Source organism: Vulpes vulpes, chromosome 10, assembly GCF_048418805.1.
Source record: "Vulpes vulpes isolate BD-2025 chromosome 10, VulVul3, whole genome shotgun sequence".
Lineage (NCBI taxonomy): Eukaryota > Metazoa > Chordata > Mammalia > Carnivora > Canidae > Vulpes > Vulpes vulpes.
In genome coordinates, this window is record NC_132789.1 from 23234665 (window position 1) to 23254136 (window position 19472).

Consider the following 19472-nt stretch of genomic DNA (forward strand, 5'->3'; position numbering starts at 1 on the left):
GACAAAACTAGTAAACTAAACTATCAAACTCTATGCCTCTAAGTCCTGTAAAACATTTACCTGAACATAGAGAATCAAAACATCCATGTGAAGGTACATTGTTGTGAAACTGTAGAATGCTAGGGATAAAGAAAAGGTCTTATAAGCTTGTAAAGAAAGAATAGCAAAAAAAAAACAAAAAACCCCAGTTTTCATACTAAAAATCAGGAATCAGAATAGTACTGGACTTCTCAGCTGCCACAATGAAAACTAGAAAACAGTGAATTGATGTCGTAAGCTATATTGAAGATTATATTTAAGTTATAAAACAATCCAAGACCAGAACACTACCAACAACTTGCATCTACCTCCACCACTCCTTCCACCTGCATCCTGCCTGTGGAAATATTCTTAATGCTGTGTTTATCATCTCCTTGCCTTTTTTGACATAGTTTTATCATAGTATGCCTGAACAAAATATTTAGTTTTGCTTGTTTATTAACTTTATCAATGATGCCTATAATTATAGTTCATTCATTTTCCCTAATGTGTAAAATTGTAATGTGTGAATATGTACAATTTATCCTTTATCCTGTCAGCACACAGGGGTAGTTTCCAGTCTTTTTTTTCTATCATAAATAGTGTTATTCTTAAATTCTAATGCGTAGCTCCTAGAGTGCTTGTACAAGAGTTTCTCTATCTAGATGTGAAATCACTGGGCTGGAGAGTATAAAGTTTAAATTCAACTTTCAAAATATTGCCAAACTATTTTCAAAATCAGTTATACCAGTTAACATTCTCACCATGACACTTCTACAATAGCACTCCTTTTTTTTTTCTTAATTTTTTTTTCTTTCAAGTAATCTCTACACCTAATATGGGGCTTAAACTTACAACCCTGAGATCAAGAGTCACACATTCTACCAAGTGAGCCAGCCAGGTGCCCCTGTAATGGCACTTGTATAAATCTATTAGGTGAACATAGTATTTCACTGTGGTCTTAATTTACATTTCCTTGATTAGTAATGAGGTGGTACAATTTTGAAAAGCAATAGCAATAAAATTGAAATATACTAAACTCATATGATTCTACAATTCCACTCTTAAGTTTTTGCTCAAGAAATACAGAAACAGGGCAACCAGGGTGGCTCAACAGTTTAGCGCCGCCTTCAGCCCAGGGCCTGATCCTGGAGACCCGGGATTGAGTCTGGCTTTGGGCTTCCTGCATGGAGCCTGCGTGACCCTGGAGACCCCTGTCAGGCTCCCTGCATGGAGCCTGCTTCATATTTACAAAAGACATGTTTATATAAAAATGTTTATACCAACTTTATTCATAACAGTCGAAAAACTGGAAACCACTCAAATGTCCATTAACACATGAATAAAGAAACTGTAGTATAGTCAAACCATTATATATTACATAGCAATAAAAATAAATGAATTGATAGTGCCTGAAACAATAAGGTTGAATGTTACAGACATTATTTTGAGTGAGAGCAGCCTAATACAAAATTATATATCAGAATAGTTCCATTAATATGAAGTTCTGGAACAGGTACAATTAATCTGTGACTTCTAATGTGGACATTAGATTGGTGGTTGCTAGACTGGAAAAGGAGAGACTGACTGTAAAAGGGGCAATAGGACACTTTCTAGGGTAATGGAAATTATTGATATCTTGGATTGCGGTAGTGGTTACATGAGTGTACACATTTGTCAAAATTCATCAGTGTATTTCTACTACATGTAAATGTACCTTGGATTTATCAAAAACAAAATATAAATCAAATCATGTCATCCTCCAGCTCCAAACCCAGCATAATTTCCCAACTACTCTTAGACTAAAACTCAAGCTCCTTCCCATGATCCATAAGGCATTGAATGAGTTAGCCTATATCCTCTAAAACCTTGCCTATTTTTCTAGCCCTCATTACTATATTCCAATCACATTGGCCTTCTCAATGTTTATTATAAATTCCCAATTCTCTTTTTAAAAATAAAATACAAGCTAAAAAAAGAGTAGGGAGAAGAACCTAGAAATAACAATAATTACAATGTGCAGACTTTATTTGCATTCTGATTCATACAAAATGCAAAAGAAAATCATGTACAGCATTTGTATTAGAGTAACTACATTAATAAACTCAATGAATGGCTTTCCTGAATTTACCACTTTGTCATGCATCCTTATAATACCCTCCCACTCTGACTTGCTTTTTCCCAATGGGACATTAGCAAAGGTGAGGAAAGCAGAGGCTTGAAAAGCACTCATTCATTCACACTTTCTCTCTAAGAACCAGACTTTGTTCTTGCTCCTCTGTTTTCATCATGAAAATATGCCCACTGCCAAATGGAGGAAAAAATATGTGGGGCAGAATCAAGTCAGCCCAATCAAGGATTTAAATATGTGAAAAAGCCCAACCTAGTCCACCCAAAGCTGACCATAGATAAATGAGTGAATCCCTCCAAATCCAGTTTAGAGCAAAAGAACCACCCAGTGATCCACAGACTGTGTTTACTCTTTTATACCTGTGAGGTTTTGTGGCTATTATATTGTGTAACTGTGACAACAGATAACTGGTAAAGCATTTACGAGACAAATGGAAGTTAAATACTGACTAGATATTTAATGACATTAAAAAAGAGTGTTAAATTTTTTTCTAATTAGTTATAATAGTCTGGTCATATTTTTTAAAAGAGACCTTATCTTTAGAACCATACTGAAATATTCTTAAATAAAATAATATGATGTCTAGAAAATAATATGATGTCAAAATAATATGGGGATGGGAAACTTCATCATTGAAACTGATGATGAGGACATGAGAGTTCATTATACTGTCTCTACTTTTCTGGATGTTTGAATCTTCCCATTATTAAAAGTGGGGGAAGGGGTTCTATTTTTTTTAAGATTTTATTTTTAAGTAATCTTTACATCCAAGGTGGGATTCAAACTCACGACCGAGATCAAGAGTTGTATGCTCGGGATCCCTGGGTGGCGCAGCAGTTTAGCGCCTGCCTTTGGCCCAGGGCGTGATCCTGGAGACCCAGGATCGAATCCCACGTCGGGCTCCTGGTGCATAGAGCTTGCTTCTCCCTCTGCCTATGTCTCTGCCTCTCTCTCTCTCTCTCTCTCTCTGTGACTATCATTAAAAAAAAAAAAAAAGAAAAAGAGTTGTATGCTCTACTGACTGAGCCAGACAAGCACCCCCAAAGTGGGTTTTTTTAAAAGTCTAAGCCAACCAATCTCAGGGCCTTTGTGCTTGCTGCTATGTCTGCCAGAGCTCACTGAGGCCTCAATTAAAATGTTACTTTCTCAGAGAGGCTTTGCATGGACTACCAAGCAAAACAAACACTCTAATAAACACCCTACCAATTACTCTGTAGCACATCGCCCTGATGACTGTTTTCTCTGGACTAAGACTATCTGAAATGCCCTTGTTCATTTGTTTGCTTATTTTCTGTGTCACCACCTTCACACTCCCAAAATGTAAACTCTATGATGCACGGGACTTCCTATCTTGTTCACTTATGATTTTCCAGCATCTAGCATATGTCTGACTCAAACCAAAAAATAAAGAAACTCAAACCACAGCTGCCAGAGCAATTTCAAATGCATAAGTCAAGGCAATGTACATGGGCTAAGTACAAAGGAGAAGAAACACCTCTGAGATATCTTCATAGAACTACAACCAAATAGGGTACTCCATGCAGCTGATCCAATCAAATTGTCCCTCTTGAAAATATACAAACAGTAGATGGAATGAGGAGAGCCACTTTAGCTTAGGTTGTGAACTACTAGCAGGCTGGTTTTCCATAATAACCACTGCATTTCCAGTGTTTGCATCAGGGGTGAGTACAACCTCATTAGGGTGGCTTTCAGTGCTAATGTACCTATATTGTTTATTCACGATAAACTCTTATGGATAAGGTTTTTTATTCCTTTGGGACTATAAAGACCTATCTAATCATAAATGACAAATCTGACCTTAACATGATTTTATAACCAGTCACTGCTTGTTGAATCTAGGAGAATTTCCATTCCAGTAGGTTCTTCTGATTTCCCCTTCCAGAAAGAAACCTTTAACAAAGTAAGGATTAAAGCTGGGAAAGGAAAGAAAGAAAAGAAAGAAAGAAAGAAAGAAAGAAAGAAAGAAAGAAAGAAAGAAAGAAAAGAAAGAAAAGAAAGAAAAGAAAGAAAAGAAAGAAAAGAAAGAAAAGAAAGAAAAGAAAGAAAGAAAGAAAGAAAGAAAGAAAGAAAGAAAGAAAGAAAGCCGGCGAATCCATAGATCAATGGAACAGAACAGAGAACCCAGAAATGGGCCCTCAACTCTATGGTCAATTAATATTCGACAAAGTAGGAAAGACTATCCACTGGAAAAAGGACAGTCTCTTCAATAAATGGTGCTGGGAAAATTGGACAGCCACACGGAGAAGAATGAAACTAGACCATTCTCTTACACCATATGCAAAGATAAACTTAAAATGGATGAAAGATCTAAATGTGAGACAAGAATCCATCAAAATCCTAGAGGAGAACACAGGCAACACCCTTTTTTTAAAAAAAAATATTTTATTTATTTATTCATGAGAGAGAGAGAGAGGCATAGACACAGGCAGAGGGAGAAGCAGGCTCCATTCAGGGAGCCTGACATGGGACTCGATCCCAGGTCTCCAGGATCAGGCCCTGGGCTGAAGGTGGCGCTAAACCGCTGAGCCACCCGAGCAGCCCGCAACACCCTTTTTGAACTTGGCCACAGCAACTTCGTGCAAGATACATCCATGAAGGCAAGAGAAACAAAAGCAAAAATGAACTATTGGGACTTCATCAAGATAAGAAGCTTTTGCACCGCAAAAGAAACAGTCAACAAAAGACAACCTACAGAATAGGAGAAGATATTTGCAAATGACCTCTCAGATAAAGGGCTAGTATCCAAGATCTCTAAAGAGCTTTTTTTAAAAAAAGATTTTATTATTCATTCATGATAGACACACAGAGAGAGGCAGAGGGAGAAGCAGGCTCCATGCCGGGAGCCCGACACCGGACTCGATCCGGGGACTCGATACCGGGACTCGAGGATCGCTCCCTGAGCCAAAGGTAGGCGCTAAACCGCTGAGCCACCCAGGGATCTCCCATAAAGAACTTATTAAACTCAACAGCAAAGAAACAAACAATCCAATCGTGAAATGGGCAAAAGACATGAAGAGAAATCTCACAGAGGAAGACATAGACATGGCCAACATGCACATCAGAAAATGCTCCACATCACTTGCCATCAGGGAAATACAAATCAAAACCACAATGAGATACCACCTCACACCAGTGAGAAGGGTGAAAATTAACAAGACAGGAAACAACAAATGTTGGAGAGGATGTGGAGAAAGGGGAACCCTCTTGCACTGTTGGGAATGTGAACTGATACAGCCACTCTGGAAAACTGTGTGGAGGTTCCTCAAAGAGTTAAAAATAGAACTGCCCTATGGCCCAGCAATTGCACTGCTGGGGATTTACCCCAAGATACAGATGCAGTGAAACGGCAGGACACCTGCACCCGGATGTTTATAGCAGCAATGTCCACAATAGCCAAACTGTGGAAGGAGCCTCGGCGTCCATCGAAAGATGAATGGGTAAAAAGATGTTGTCTATGTATACAATGGAATATTACTCAGCCATTAGAAACAACAAAAACCCACCACTTGCTTCAACTTGGATGGAACTGGAGGGTATAACGCTGAGTGAAGCAAGTCAATCGGCGAAGGACAAACATTATATGGTCTCATTCGTTTGGGGAATAAGAAATAGTGAAGGGGAATAAGGGGAAAGGCGAGAAAATGAGTGGGAAATATCATGAAGGTGACAGAACATGAGAGACTCCTAACTCTGGGAAACGAACAAGGGGTAGTAGAAAGGGAGGTGGGCGGGGGGTTGGGGTGACTGGGTGACAGGCACTGAGGGGCACACTTGATGGGATGAGCACTGGTTGTTATGCTATATGTTGGCAAATTGAACTCCAATAAAAAAATAAAAATAATGCTGGTGAATCAAAACTACTTAAACATTTTCAAAGGACAGTGGGTAACAGGTGATAATCAGAATCTCAAAGCTTAAAATGACAAGTGAGTAAATTCTGACACTACCCTCAAAATAACCACCACTCTTCTATCCAGTACTCCTAGTCTCATCTTTGTCATTCTATCATCCGTTCTCAATTTATCTCTTCCGTTCCGTTTCCTTTTCCTCCACCCCCATTCCAGTCCCTCGTGCTATCCTCTTTCTCCCCTCCCCCTCTAAGCTTTTGTTAAAATGAACCCATTCATATTTTTAAAATATTTACTGAATAATATAAGAAATGAAAAATAAAACTATAGAAAGATACCATTTTTACCTATATCAGATTGGGCATCTCCTTCCTGAGGGAGAGAAAAAGGCAAACAACAAGCTCATGTTACAGAAGAGGCAAAGCCAAATGGGGGTTATCAATATGCAGATTTGACAAGTCTCCAGATGTGAACTGTCAGTCACAATGATTACCACAGCAATCTCACAAAGGCTATATATGAGAAACAAGAGTGCTGCTACAAGCATTCATTCTAAAAGCATTTGTTTAATGAGTTAGGAAAATTCTTGCAAACATATCCAACAATTTTCTTTCTCTTGTTCTTCAGACACTTGTTTCTCATGTAACTAAGCTCTGCATAGAGCCCAAGGTTTTATGCCAACTATCTTTCTATAAAACTAAGATCTTACACTTCTGACCTCATCATCAACTTTCTGGCAATAATATCAGGTCACAGACTCTACAGAAAGACTTAGGAATATAAGCTCAGTAGGATCTTGAAATGCTCAAAAAATTAATTAGTATTTGGCATGCTGTTTAAAAAGCCTTTCATTCTGGTTCTGTCAAAAGCAGTCTGGCACATTTCTCTAGCACACTAACAATCTGATGACTGGTAAACCAATGTTTTATTTAGGTCCTCTCCACAGTTCTTCAGAGTTTCATTTGCATACGTACATAAGAACCAAGTCAAAAACTGAGGTTCTGGAGGAGGAAGAGGCATTTCATTTGTAGATTAGCCTACTTTTAATGCTTTTCTATGCTCTTAAGACTGTTTCCTATCAAATGAAACATGGCAGGAATAGCTAGGGAGGAAAGCAAACCAAGAAGGTGAAAATGCAGTCAAGTGTTCACAGCTGCAAAAAAGAGAAGTTACCTTGCAGGTTTTCCTATTGTATTTTCAAATTCATTCATTTAAAAGAATAATCACTCGTGATGACATGTCAGATCCCATTTTTTTTTTTAAAGGGCTTTACACACCAGATAGGTTGATCATCCTCATTCTGTAAATGGATAAACTGAAGATTATAGAGGTTAAATGGTTGTCCAAGGTCACACAGCCAGCTAATAATAGAGAAGCGATACAAGTTCAGGTCTGATTCCAAAAACCTGTGCTCTTTAACCATGATTCTACTCTGTTATTCTATTTTTGTTATATATTGCATTACATCTATAAAGTTTATGCAACATAAAAATCTAACTATTTCAAGACGGTACTTTTAAAAGAGTGAAATGTTTCTTTTTAACTTTTATTTCTGTCACTTACATGACAGGTGACATACCACAGAAATTTTAGTTGTTCATTATTAATTTCCATAGAAAAGCAGTTACAATCTACATATGAGAATAACCCTGGGCTTACTGCTTAGATATTCCCCCATTTTGAGAGATGCCTATAATAGGGAAATCACTGCTAATAATTAAACACATGGGAATATTGGGCAGCCCGGTGGCATAGCGGTTTAGTGCCGCATGCAGCCCAGGGTGTGATCCTGGAGACCCGGGATCGAGTCCCACTTCAGGCTCCCTGCATGGAGCCTGCTTCTCCCTCTGCCTATTCTCTGCCTCTCTCTCTCTCTCTCAGTATGAATAAATAAATAAATCTTTAAAAAAAAAAAAAAAACATGGGCATATAAACAGGAAAGGGAACATGGGAAAATTAAGGGAAAAAAGTACTTTGTGACTACAGAACATACATAAAAGGCTATACTGTAGTATGGAAAACACCAAATCTGGACACTTGGTTATAACTTAAAAAAATCCAAATTTATCTGGATTCTGATTAGCAAAATGCAGAAAGTTTGCATGTGACAGCAGAGGCCAACAAAGCTACAGAATGAAACTTGGTGAAAAGATGGGAATAGGAAATTTGTTCTATTTTGAAGAAGGACAAGCTTTTCTAGCTGCTGGGATAAAATGACTGGATTCAAATGTTGAGGCAGAATTTGGATTAATTTCTTGGTACTGTTCTCCTTCATTCCCCTAGGAAGAAAGATCATGTCACTCAACAGTGATACTTCTAGCCAATTAAAGTATAGATTTGGGCTGCAATGCTTCCACTGCACCTCCAAGCTGGAAAGATTTCAGCTGTAATGTAGGATCCACAATAAGGATAAAGTAAGGAAGGGTAGGTAAAATGAGCTCTGTCATACAGGCAGTCAGTCTCTTGGGAAGGAAAGAGCTGAAGAATTAGCATTTCTGAACTTGATAAGTGAACGTCACAGTCACAGAGATTCAATATGCACCACAGTCTTATTCTACTCTATCTCTCATGTTACATCAGGTTTTAGGAACTATCTCTATGTGTGCTCCATGTCAATCAAGTATTTTCCTTCTCCCATATGAATCAAAAACTTCTGTAGAATTTTAGTCTAATCATTGTTTGTTCCTACTCTCCTATTTTGCTCAGATCCCAGAGCTAACAATTGGTAACCTTATACAGTACCCTATACATAGCAAACATTCAAACTGGTCACACTGATTGTTCAGCAAGCAAGCATTTTAAAAAATAATTTGTTGTGGCACCTACGTAGCTCAGTCAGTTAAGCATCTCCCAAAGTCCCAGGATCAAGCCCTGCATCAGGCTCCTTCCTTGCTCAGCAGGGAGTCTACTTCTCCCCCTTGCTCTGCTCCTCCCCCTCTAAATAAATAAATAAATATTTTTTTAATTTTTAAAAATAAAATAAAAAATAATTTATTGAGGTAAAATTCATATAACATAAAACTAACCATTTTAAAGGAAACAATTCGGTGGCATCTAGTACATTTACAATGTTGTGCAACTACTACCTCTATCTAGGTCCAAAACACTTCCATAATTCCAAAGTAAAACCCCACACCCATTAAGCAGTTTCTCTCCTTTTGCCCCTGTCCTTCAGCCCCATCAATGTGTATTCTGTCTCTATGGATTTGTCTATTCTGGACAAATTCATATAAATATCATATAATATGTGACCTTCTACGTCTAGCTTTTCTCACTCAGTAGAATGCTTTTAAGGCGCATTCATGTTGTAGTATGTGTCAAACTGTCATTTCTTTTTATGGCTAAATAACATTTCATTGTATGTATATATCAGTTTGTTTAGCCACTTATCCATTGGATGGATGTGCTGGCTACTGCAGTAGTGCTGTTATAAACATGGATGCATATATATTTATTTGAGTTTTTTTTTTTTTTCAGTTCTTTTGGGCATACACCTAGGAGTAAAATTGCAGGGTCATGGGGTAATCCTACATTTAATTTTTAGAAACTGCAAAACTGTTTTCCACAGCCAAACAACCATTTTAAGCACCAATCATGGGCTAGATAAAGTCCCTGTTCTCATGAAGCTGGCATTCTAGTGTGAAAGAAAAATACAAACTAGTTAATTACTAATTATATAGGTAAATGTATATACATACAAATGTCTTATCAGATAGTGGTAACTGACGGATTAAAAAAAATTAAGTAGAATAGGTACACAGAGAGTTATGGGAATGTGCTATTTTACAGAGTGGTCAGGAAAGGCCTCTCTGATATATAAACATATGAAATGAGATCATTAAATGCTTTTAGACACCTCAACAGTCGGTGAAACATTTTTTATGAAACGTCACTGCTTATATGACATTTTTTTCAAAGTACTTTCATCTTTTTGGCTAGAATAATATTCCCTTTGTGACTTTTTTCTGCATGCTAATTCAGACTGGTGACTTTATGTAAAGATTCTTGCTATTTATTTTGCTCAATACAAAATAAAGGCCATCTGGTGAATTCTGCTGAATTCACCATCGGCTCACAACCTGAGCCGATACTAGTGAGTATGCCCTGTGGCAACAAACCTACATTTCTGATATGATTACAGTTTAGGGGTAATCATCAAATAAAATGTTGTGTAATGTCAAGACTCTATAATCTCAAACCATCCATTTCTAAAACATTGTAACCAGCAAATTATGAACTCAGATAAAGTATTAAAATCCAAATGTGACACAAATACACTTGGCTAAGGGTTAGGACAATACTACTTCCTGCTCTACTATCTTGAGCAAGACAATTACCTTTTCTGTATCTCAATTTCAGAAAGTGTGGTGGAGGAGGAGGAGGGGAGAAATTATGTCTAAGGTTCCTTCTGGTCTAAAGTTTAAGAAATATGTTTTGAATAGTACACCTGGAAGTCTCTAAGAGGTAGCTAAAAACCCCAAACATAACACTGCAATGACATAGTGCCTTGGCTACCTTTCAATCAATTTAGTTGAGTGAAAAAATGGCTATCCATAATCCTACTTTACAGAATAGCCCCAGTTTATACAGCTGAAGTGAGAAATCAGAAATTTATACCTCAAACCAGGATCACCATCTACATTGCTAAGGAACACTAGGATCAACACAATGTGTATTGAAGAGTAGTAATATACAAAAAGAATTTTAGCTCAACACTGAACATCATAAAGCTATCTTTTGAGTGCCTAGTACATGCCTGGTATAGTTAGTAAAAATATATATAATATTTATCATATACATATGTATGAATATAGAGAGAAATATATATATAATATGGGTAAGTATCCTCATTTCCAGCTTACACATGAGAAACAAAGACTTTGATAAAGCAAATGTTAAAGATCACACAGATAAGGGTGCCTGGGTGGCTCAGTCAGTTAAGCATCTGCTTGATCCGGAGTCCCAGGACCAAGCCCCACATCAGACTCCCTGCTCAGCGACTAGTCTGCTTCACCTATGCCCCTCACCCTGCTAGTGCTCTCTCTCTCTCATACACTCTCTCAAATAAATAAAATCTTTAAAAAAAAATCACATAGAACATAGTAAAAATGGGATTTTTACACAGATAAAATTGACTGATTCAAAGTCCACTATTATAGTGAAAGACCTAACAAAATGACTAAAGGTACCATTTTTCATTAAAGTTTATAATATTTTATTTATATAAAAAAAAAACCCAGGATATAAACAAAACCCAACATCCTGGCTAAAATCAAATCAACTTTCTTAAGTTTCTTCATCTAAAATTTGCCTCTGATATTTCTTCAATCTCAACTCAAACCCCCTTATTAACTATTTATTGACTTTTCTTTTTTCACAAACAACATAACTTTTAGAACAAAATTCTGCATTATAGAACACTAGTTCTTTTATTTTTTTTTTACAATTTTATGTCTTTTTTTCATGAGAGACATAGAGATGCAGAGACATACGCAGAGAGAGAAGCAGACTTCCCACAGGGAACCCGATATGAGACTCAATCCTGGGACCCCGGGATCACCACCTGAACCAAAGGCAGACACAACCACTGAGCCACCCAGGTGCCACTGCAGAACACTAGTTCTTAACATATTTTCCACCCACACTCTGTCCCCAGGTGATTTCACTTATTTCTATCATCTATATGCTTACGACTTCCAAATTATACTCTCTACTAAGGTATAGACTCTTGTATCCAATTGCCTCCAAAACATTTCCAGTTAGATGTTTCAGAGCATCTCAACTTTAACAAGGACAAGACATAATTTCATATTTTCCTTGCTATATCTGAACCTCTTCCAGTCTTCCTATTACAATAAATAGCACCTCTATCCAACTGATCACTCAAAAGTTAAAACTTAGGGTTCATCTTTGATTCTTACATTTCTCTTCTCCCCATGTCCATCCTACCACCTGGTCTTGTCAGCTCTACAACTAAAGCCTTCATCTTTCCTTCTCTACTACGACTTCCCTAGTTCTGGTCCTTACTATCACTCACTCAAACCACTGCAGTAAGACACTCCTCCTAAGTGATCTTCTTTCTTGATCTCCTATAATCTGCAGAGCAATCACAGTGATTTTTTTAAATTTATTTTTATTTATTTATTTGACAGAGAGAGAGCACGCAAGCAGGGGGAGAAGCAGGCTCCCAGATGAGCAGGGACCCTGATGCCGGGCTCTATCCCAGGATCCCACGATCACAACCTGAGCCGAAAGTAGACGCTTAACTGACTGAGCCACCAAGGCGCCCCTCACAGTGATCTTTTTATTTTTTTTTTTAATTTTATTTACTTATGATAGGCACACAGTGAGAGAGAGAGAAGCAGAGACACAGGCAGAGGGAGAAGCAGGCTCCATGCACCGGGATCCCAACGTGGGATTCGATCCCGGGTCTCCAGGATCGCGCCCTGGGCCAAAGGCAGGCGCCAAACCGCTGCGCCACCCAGGGATCCCCACAGTGATCTTTTTAAAGCACTTATCACATGGTGGCACTCTGAGGCTTAAAACTCTTCAAGTATACCACTACACTTAAATGAAATCCAAACACCTTACCACAGCCTACTGCAAAGCCTTGTGACTTGATCTCTACCAAACTCCCTGACACCATTGCCTATCACAACTCTTTGCTCTCCATGTTCCTGCACACTAATCTTTTTGTACTTCAAGTATTCCAAGGTTATTTTCTCTGGAGTCTTTGCATTTGTTGTTTCCTCTATCAGGAAGCTTTGTCCCCAAATCTGTATGTAGCTAGCTCCATCTTGTCATTCAGGTCTCAGTTTAAAATGTTATCTCCTCACTGAGTCCACATCACTCTCTATCTCATCAAATATTTTATTTTCTTAAAGCCTTATCACTATATGGGATGATTTTTCTAGCGTATTTATCATTGGCTTCCTCTCACAAACATGTAAGTTATTTGACAGCAGAAATCTGGTTTGTTTTGTTATATCCCAAATAGGTAAAAAAAAAAATCCCTATAACATAGCAGATACTTTATTAAATAAATGAATAAATGAACAGATAAACCTATAAAGTATTTTTTATAAACCAAACTTATTATTACATCATCTTATATCAACACGAAGAAAGAATCTATGTCTAAATCATCTTTCCAACTCCAAAGAACTTTCTACAGGCAATACCCTGAACACTGTACATGCTCAAAAATTAATGACTGAAACAATAAAGGAAATTCTGTTCTAACATGTTTAAATATATTTAATTGAATACATATATTTAATTATATATTTTTATATTAACATTTATTGAGTAGTATATACCAGGCTCTGTTCTAAATGCTTTATGTATTATTTCTTTTGATACTCCTAGCAACTCTATTAGATGAGAAATAACATTATTCACATTTTACAAATGTGGGATCTAAACAAAAAGAGCTGAAATAACTTGTCTAACATAATACAATCAGTAAGTAGCAAAGCTGAAATGTGAACCTGGACATTCCACCTCACAACAAGTATTGGTATCAGCTAGATGAATATTCTAAGAAAGAACATGCAGGGATGCCTGGGTGGCTCAGTCAGTTGAGTGTCCAATTCTTGGTTTCGGCTCAGATCATGATCTCAGCATCCTGGGATGGAGCCCTCAGTTGGGCTCCTTGATTTGCAGAAAGTCTGCTTGAGATTCTCTCCTGCTGCCCCTCCCCATGTGCTCACTTTCTCTCTCTCTGTCTCTAAAATAAATGGACAAATCTTAAAAAAAAAAATAGTTGCCATTTTACCCATTTGAACTTAAGACTTTTCAGAGAACTTGTGGTTCTCCTAAACTTAAGTAAGCCATAAGTTTATTTAGATCACTGTTGTGAGATAATCTTACCCAATCATTACTTGATATCAGAAGAGGTAACATAGAATAGTTTTCTCTGCTATGAGGTCCAGGTAATGCCAGAAGAATCCTTGAGCAATGAAAGAAGAACTGTACAATATAAACTTAATTCATAATCACTGGAGGGAGAAATTCGGTTTGTAGCTTACTATTAAGTATATGATCCAATATGAAATTTAAAAGGATACTGAAGAAGTAGAAAAAAATTCTGAAATGATTGGCTACACATACAAAAAGTGACATGAAATATACCACTTCACAACAGGGCTGGTGAAAAGTTAATATGAGGTTATATTTTTTCATAATACATAATTCAATTCTATAAGGACTAATAAGCAATAGCCTTTTGTCCTTGCTCTTCAAAAGCTCTGCTAGAGTCATCACCCAAAAGTTTTATTAAAAGCTTTAGGATTTAGCATTTCAGAATATCAAAGGTATTTGTAAAAACAGGCAAACCATGGTTTGTCATTTTCAATATCTGGAGCTCCCCTGATCTCCCCCTGGAAGCCTCGGGGATAGACAACCTCAAAAATGTACCCTATACTCACGCCCTAAGTCTAAGTCTATTATTCTCTTCATCTGCTCCCTGGGTCCTCTCCCAAAGATCATTCTCATGCATATTAAACTCATGATACTTTAGCCTGGGTCAGACAGGAAAACCCTCCATAACTCCAACCCCAAAAGAAACCTGAATGACAAAACTATGTAGATATGCACTGAAAAAATCCAATGAAAGTATATACAAGAGTAAGTAAAAGGTTAAGAGAAAAGAACAGCAAGCAGACCAACCTCACAACTATTCTCTGAAATCTACACTCTTCCAGGTTATCTTAGAATCCTCAAACATGATTTATGTGTCTGATCCATCTCTTCAGCTTGACACTAAGTACACGGAATAGCACAGCATCTGTAAATCTCCCTAATAAAAATATCTGTAAATTGCTCCCCCTAGAATGCCCCTCAAAGTCCAGTATATTTTTACTATCCTGTCAGTTTTCTGCCATGATATTATGACAGGGTTATTTCATTTTAAAGGTTACTATTCCTTCAACTGCCAGACATCAGCAATCACAGAGGCAAATAATGGAACAGTATTTCTGTAATCTACATAGAGTCAACATTTTTTAAAAGGTTGTGACTGAATGAAATGATTCAATAACTCTAAAACCTAGTCTGATGAGAAAATTAGAAAGGCTACCAAATCTTAGGAAAAATAAAATCCTTCCATTGTTAAACTGGTATCATATCATAAATGAATCAAGCCATTCCATTCCATTTCATTTTTAGTTATATGTAAGTCAATATTCTATATATATTATAATATAACCTAAAACCAGAATAATCTGTATCAGTGACTTGTGTATAGCCTTTATTTAATTTTAATATAAAAATACAAACTGCTATCTTTACACAAGGACCTTGCTTAATTCCTAATTGACTTCCCTTCCACCCATTCTTTCCCATATCTTTTCTCATTTGGTTGACTTTAAATATATTCATGCCAATTCTCCATGTTCTCACTAGCATGATTAAAAATTTTTTATACAACACTGGTATGGGAGATGATTGATAACAATCTGATTTTTTTTCAAACTGATTTCTTGGTGGGTCTGTGGAGCGAAAAAAAATGTTAAAAGTGATTTAAATGTTAGATTTTCTTAAGTCCCAGTTTTTCAGATGAGTATCAAAAGAAAAAGAAAATGAGCATGTAGTCATTCTACCTCTAAAATGAGAAGTCCACTGTGAAAATAGAGAAAAAATATATTCAAAGAGACTGAGTAATAAACTGCTCAAGCCATTTTCTGAAAAGAAATTGCATTTCTGGTTATAACTGTTAAAATTATAGAAAACAACTCCCTCTTCTTCAAAAACCACTAAATTATGGCCCCCAAGTCATAGATATTACTATTTTTTTAAATGTAAAGGTATTAAAAACAAAATTACACTGTTAATAAATTTAAGTAATGAGCTGTTATAGTGGAAGACAATTGTGGTAAAATATACACAATACTAACCCATCTTGCCAAAAGAAGACAAAGAATAATAAAGACAATTATAAAATTGATTAAATCACTTTAAAAGAGGGGTTAACGCCTTTGAAATTCTTTAGTATGGAATTTTCTTCCTATGGATACTGCACAAATGTCTTTGTCTGGTCTAAAGTGTTCTAAAATTACAAATATACACTCATACTGAGGAAAATTGCTTTTACTTATCAGGTGGAAAGAAACCAGAGAGCCTTGAAAAACAGATATTTCCAGGGAAGAAAAGTAAAGCAGGAAAGTGAAGGTATAATAAAAGGACTATAATCAGAGATATGGGAGGAAGACAAACTGCATTAATTAATTTTCTTTAAGAAATGAGACTAGCTGCACACTGAGATGAATTGTCTCATTTGCCAAGTGTCCCAAGTGGCAAAGTCAAACAAATAACTCTGTAATTCTTCATTAGTATTTCATCAAGTTTAACCATTTGTGGACTGCCAAAAAAGGAGAAGGGGGGAGAGATCTCTCAAATCTTATGAGAATTACAACTAATCAACTTTTATGTGTAGTTTCCAATATCTCTGTTGAAATAACCAAGTGCCAAGTGAAAATGGTATAAATACAGAGCAAAACCAAATAAGATAAATAGCAAGAAGGGTCCACTTATCATGGGAGGCCACACTGGACAAAGCAAAGCCTTTCTTTTTTAAAAATATTTTATTTATTTATTCATGATAGATAGAGAGAGAGAGAGAGAGGCAGACACACAGGCAGAGGGAGAAGCAGGCTCCATGCTGGGAGCCCGACACGGGACTCGATCCGGGACTCCAGGACGGTGCCCTGGGCCAAAGGCAGGTGCTAAACCACTGAGCCACCCAGGGATCCCCAAGCAAAGCCTTTCAAATCCTTCAAAACTAGGTTTAAATTCTAATTCTTCCATTTCCAGTTAAATGACCTTGCTCTACTTGTTTAATCTCTCGATTCTCAATTTTCGCAAACATAAAAGATGAAGGATACACCAGCACTACTGGGTCATTGTGAGATGATTATGACATTAAACATCATGTATATAAATTACCTGGCTCTTTTTTTTTTTTAATTTTTTTTAATTTATTTATGATAGTCACAGAGAGAGAGAGAGAGAGGCAGAGACATAGGCAGAGGGAGAAGCAGGCTCCATGCACCGGGAGCCTGATGTGGGATTCGATCCCGGGTCTCCAGGATCGCGCCCTGGGCCAAAGGCAGGCGCCAAACCGCTGCGCCACCCAGGGATCCCTACCTGGCTCTTACCTTAGTAAATGTTAATTCCTCTAATAAAGTACATAAGTCAGGAAAATATTTATTTAAATGCTTCATGTTTACTGTTAAATGTTCAAAAATTTGAGTATACTATATGATCTTCTGAAGCCAAATGATTCTTACTCAACATTTGAGAAATTTAGTCTTCAATTTTTCTGTACTTTTATGACAGAGGTAAGCCTTATGGAGATTTGTTATAAATTTCTTTTTCCTTTATATATAAATTTTCCTCAGCCCCACTAAATAATAAAATTTTAAGTCAAAGCCTAGACTTTATAGCACATAAGACACTTTTCCAAAATGAAAATATCTTTATCATTTTTATAATGATAACATTAATAAATTATTTTTAAAAACTGAATATTATAAAAATATCATAATAATTTTTTAAGGGGTGCCTAAGTGGGTTGAGTATCCGACTCTTGGTTTCAGCTCAAGTCATGATCTCAGAGTCATGAGATTCACCCCTGTGAGGGGCTCCATGCTCAGCAAGGAGTCTACTTGAGACTCTCTCTCTCTCTCTGCCCCACCCCTGCTCACACACAATCTCTAAAATAAATAAATCTTTTTTTTTTTAATTATTTTTAAGAATATTTTTTAATCATTTGAAATCTCACTACCTAGAGATAATAATGGTTAAGACTTTGATCTATAAATGAACACAACCCACAATCTTAGACTTCTTTCCCTGTACAAATGTATATACTTTAATAAAAACTGGGAGATTAATTCCCTTTGAATAAAACACTACAACACTACAATAAAATGAATAAAATTTGCACAATACCACAATTTCAATAAAGTGTTTTTATTTTTGGCAAATCCATTTCTGATACTTATATAATTGTAATATGAATTGTACCTGGCATAATTATAATCATTAAAAATACAGTTTTATATTCTTTCTTTATCCATTGTAAGGATGTTCTCTGTTGCTGCATGGAATAGTTGTTACTATAACAAATGAGATATTTTTATAAGTAAGAATCAAAATATCCTCCTTGGATTATGATTTACAAAGCCAATTGCACATTCTTGAAAATAATTAGTTTTAATAACAAACATGCCTACCTTTTTTCTTTTTTTTTTTTTTTTGCCTACCTTTGTTTTTAAGATAAAAACCTTACTTTTTTGCTATGGAAAATAAATAAGATATGTGAAAATTCTTTAAACCTGCATTATATGAATGTAATATATCATTATTATCAATGGAACACAGTATTCTAAGTACATGTGATGTCTTAAGAATGACTCTTCTAGGGCAGCCCGGATGGCTCAGCAGTTTGGCGCTGCCTTCAGCCCAGGGCGTGATCCTGGAGTCCTGGGATCGAGTCCCATGTCGGGCTCCCTGCATGGAGCCTGCTTCTCCCTCTGCCTGTGTCTCTGCCTCTCTCTCTCTGTCTGACTTCCATGAATAAATAAATAAATAAATCTTAAAAAAAAAAAAAAAAAAAAAGACTTTTCTAGGGATGCCTGGGTGGCTTAGCAGTTGAGCATCTGCCTTTGGCTCGGGGTATGATCCTGGGGTCCCAGGATCAAGTCCCACATGGGGCTCCCTGCATGGAGCCTGCTTCTCCCCCTGCCTGTGTCTCTGCCTCTCTCTGTGTCTCTCATGAATAAATTAAATTAAATTAAATCTTTAAAAAGTTGGCTTTTCTAGGGGCACCTGGGTGGCTGGGTCAGTTGAGTATCTGCCTTTGGTTCAGGTCATGATACCAGAATACTGGGACTGAGCCCCATGTCAGGCTCCCTGCTGAGTGGAGAGTCTTCCTCTCTCCCTCTGCCGCTCCCCGTGCTTGTGTTCTATCTCTGTGTCAAATAAATAAATAAAATATTTTTGTTAAAAAATAATGACTTTTCTAGGATCTTTTGCTCACGGCAAGCAAAAAAGATTCCTCCTCTATTAGACAACTAGACCCAGAATAAGCTATAAAATTTTATTTTAACGTATTTTTCACCTTGCACGTAAGTAAGGGAAAGCTCTAAGGGCAAGAGAAGAAAAATGAGCTGAAATAGAGGATATGGATGAAATAAATCTGGATGAACTGAATGAGAATCTTCTTCTGAGAAATTAAGCAGACTCTTGGATAATGCTAAAGTAGTCTCAGGTCTACAGAATCCTTTGTCTGGCAGAAAGAAATGCAAATTCTTCCTGAAATAAACAATCCCCAATTTAGGCCCTTAGGAATGTCACAGATCAAGTTTAAATAAATATGTACTAATGAATTGTTTTTTAAAATTACTAAACTGGGCACCTGGGTGGCTCAGTCAGTTAAGCATCCGACTCTT

At 36.8% G+C, this 19472-nt stretch overlaps 1 protein-coding gene across 2 annotated transcripts in view; it reads right to left on the bottom strand.

Annotated features, from left to right (window-relative positions):
* Positions 1-19472, bottom strand: part of TTC28 (tetratricopeptide repeat domain 28) — a 616681-nt gene that overhangs the window by 452423 nt on the left and 144786 nt on the right. The gene's annotated exons all lie outside the window — the stretch shown is intronic.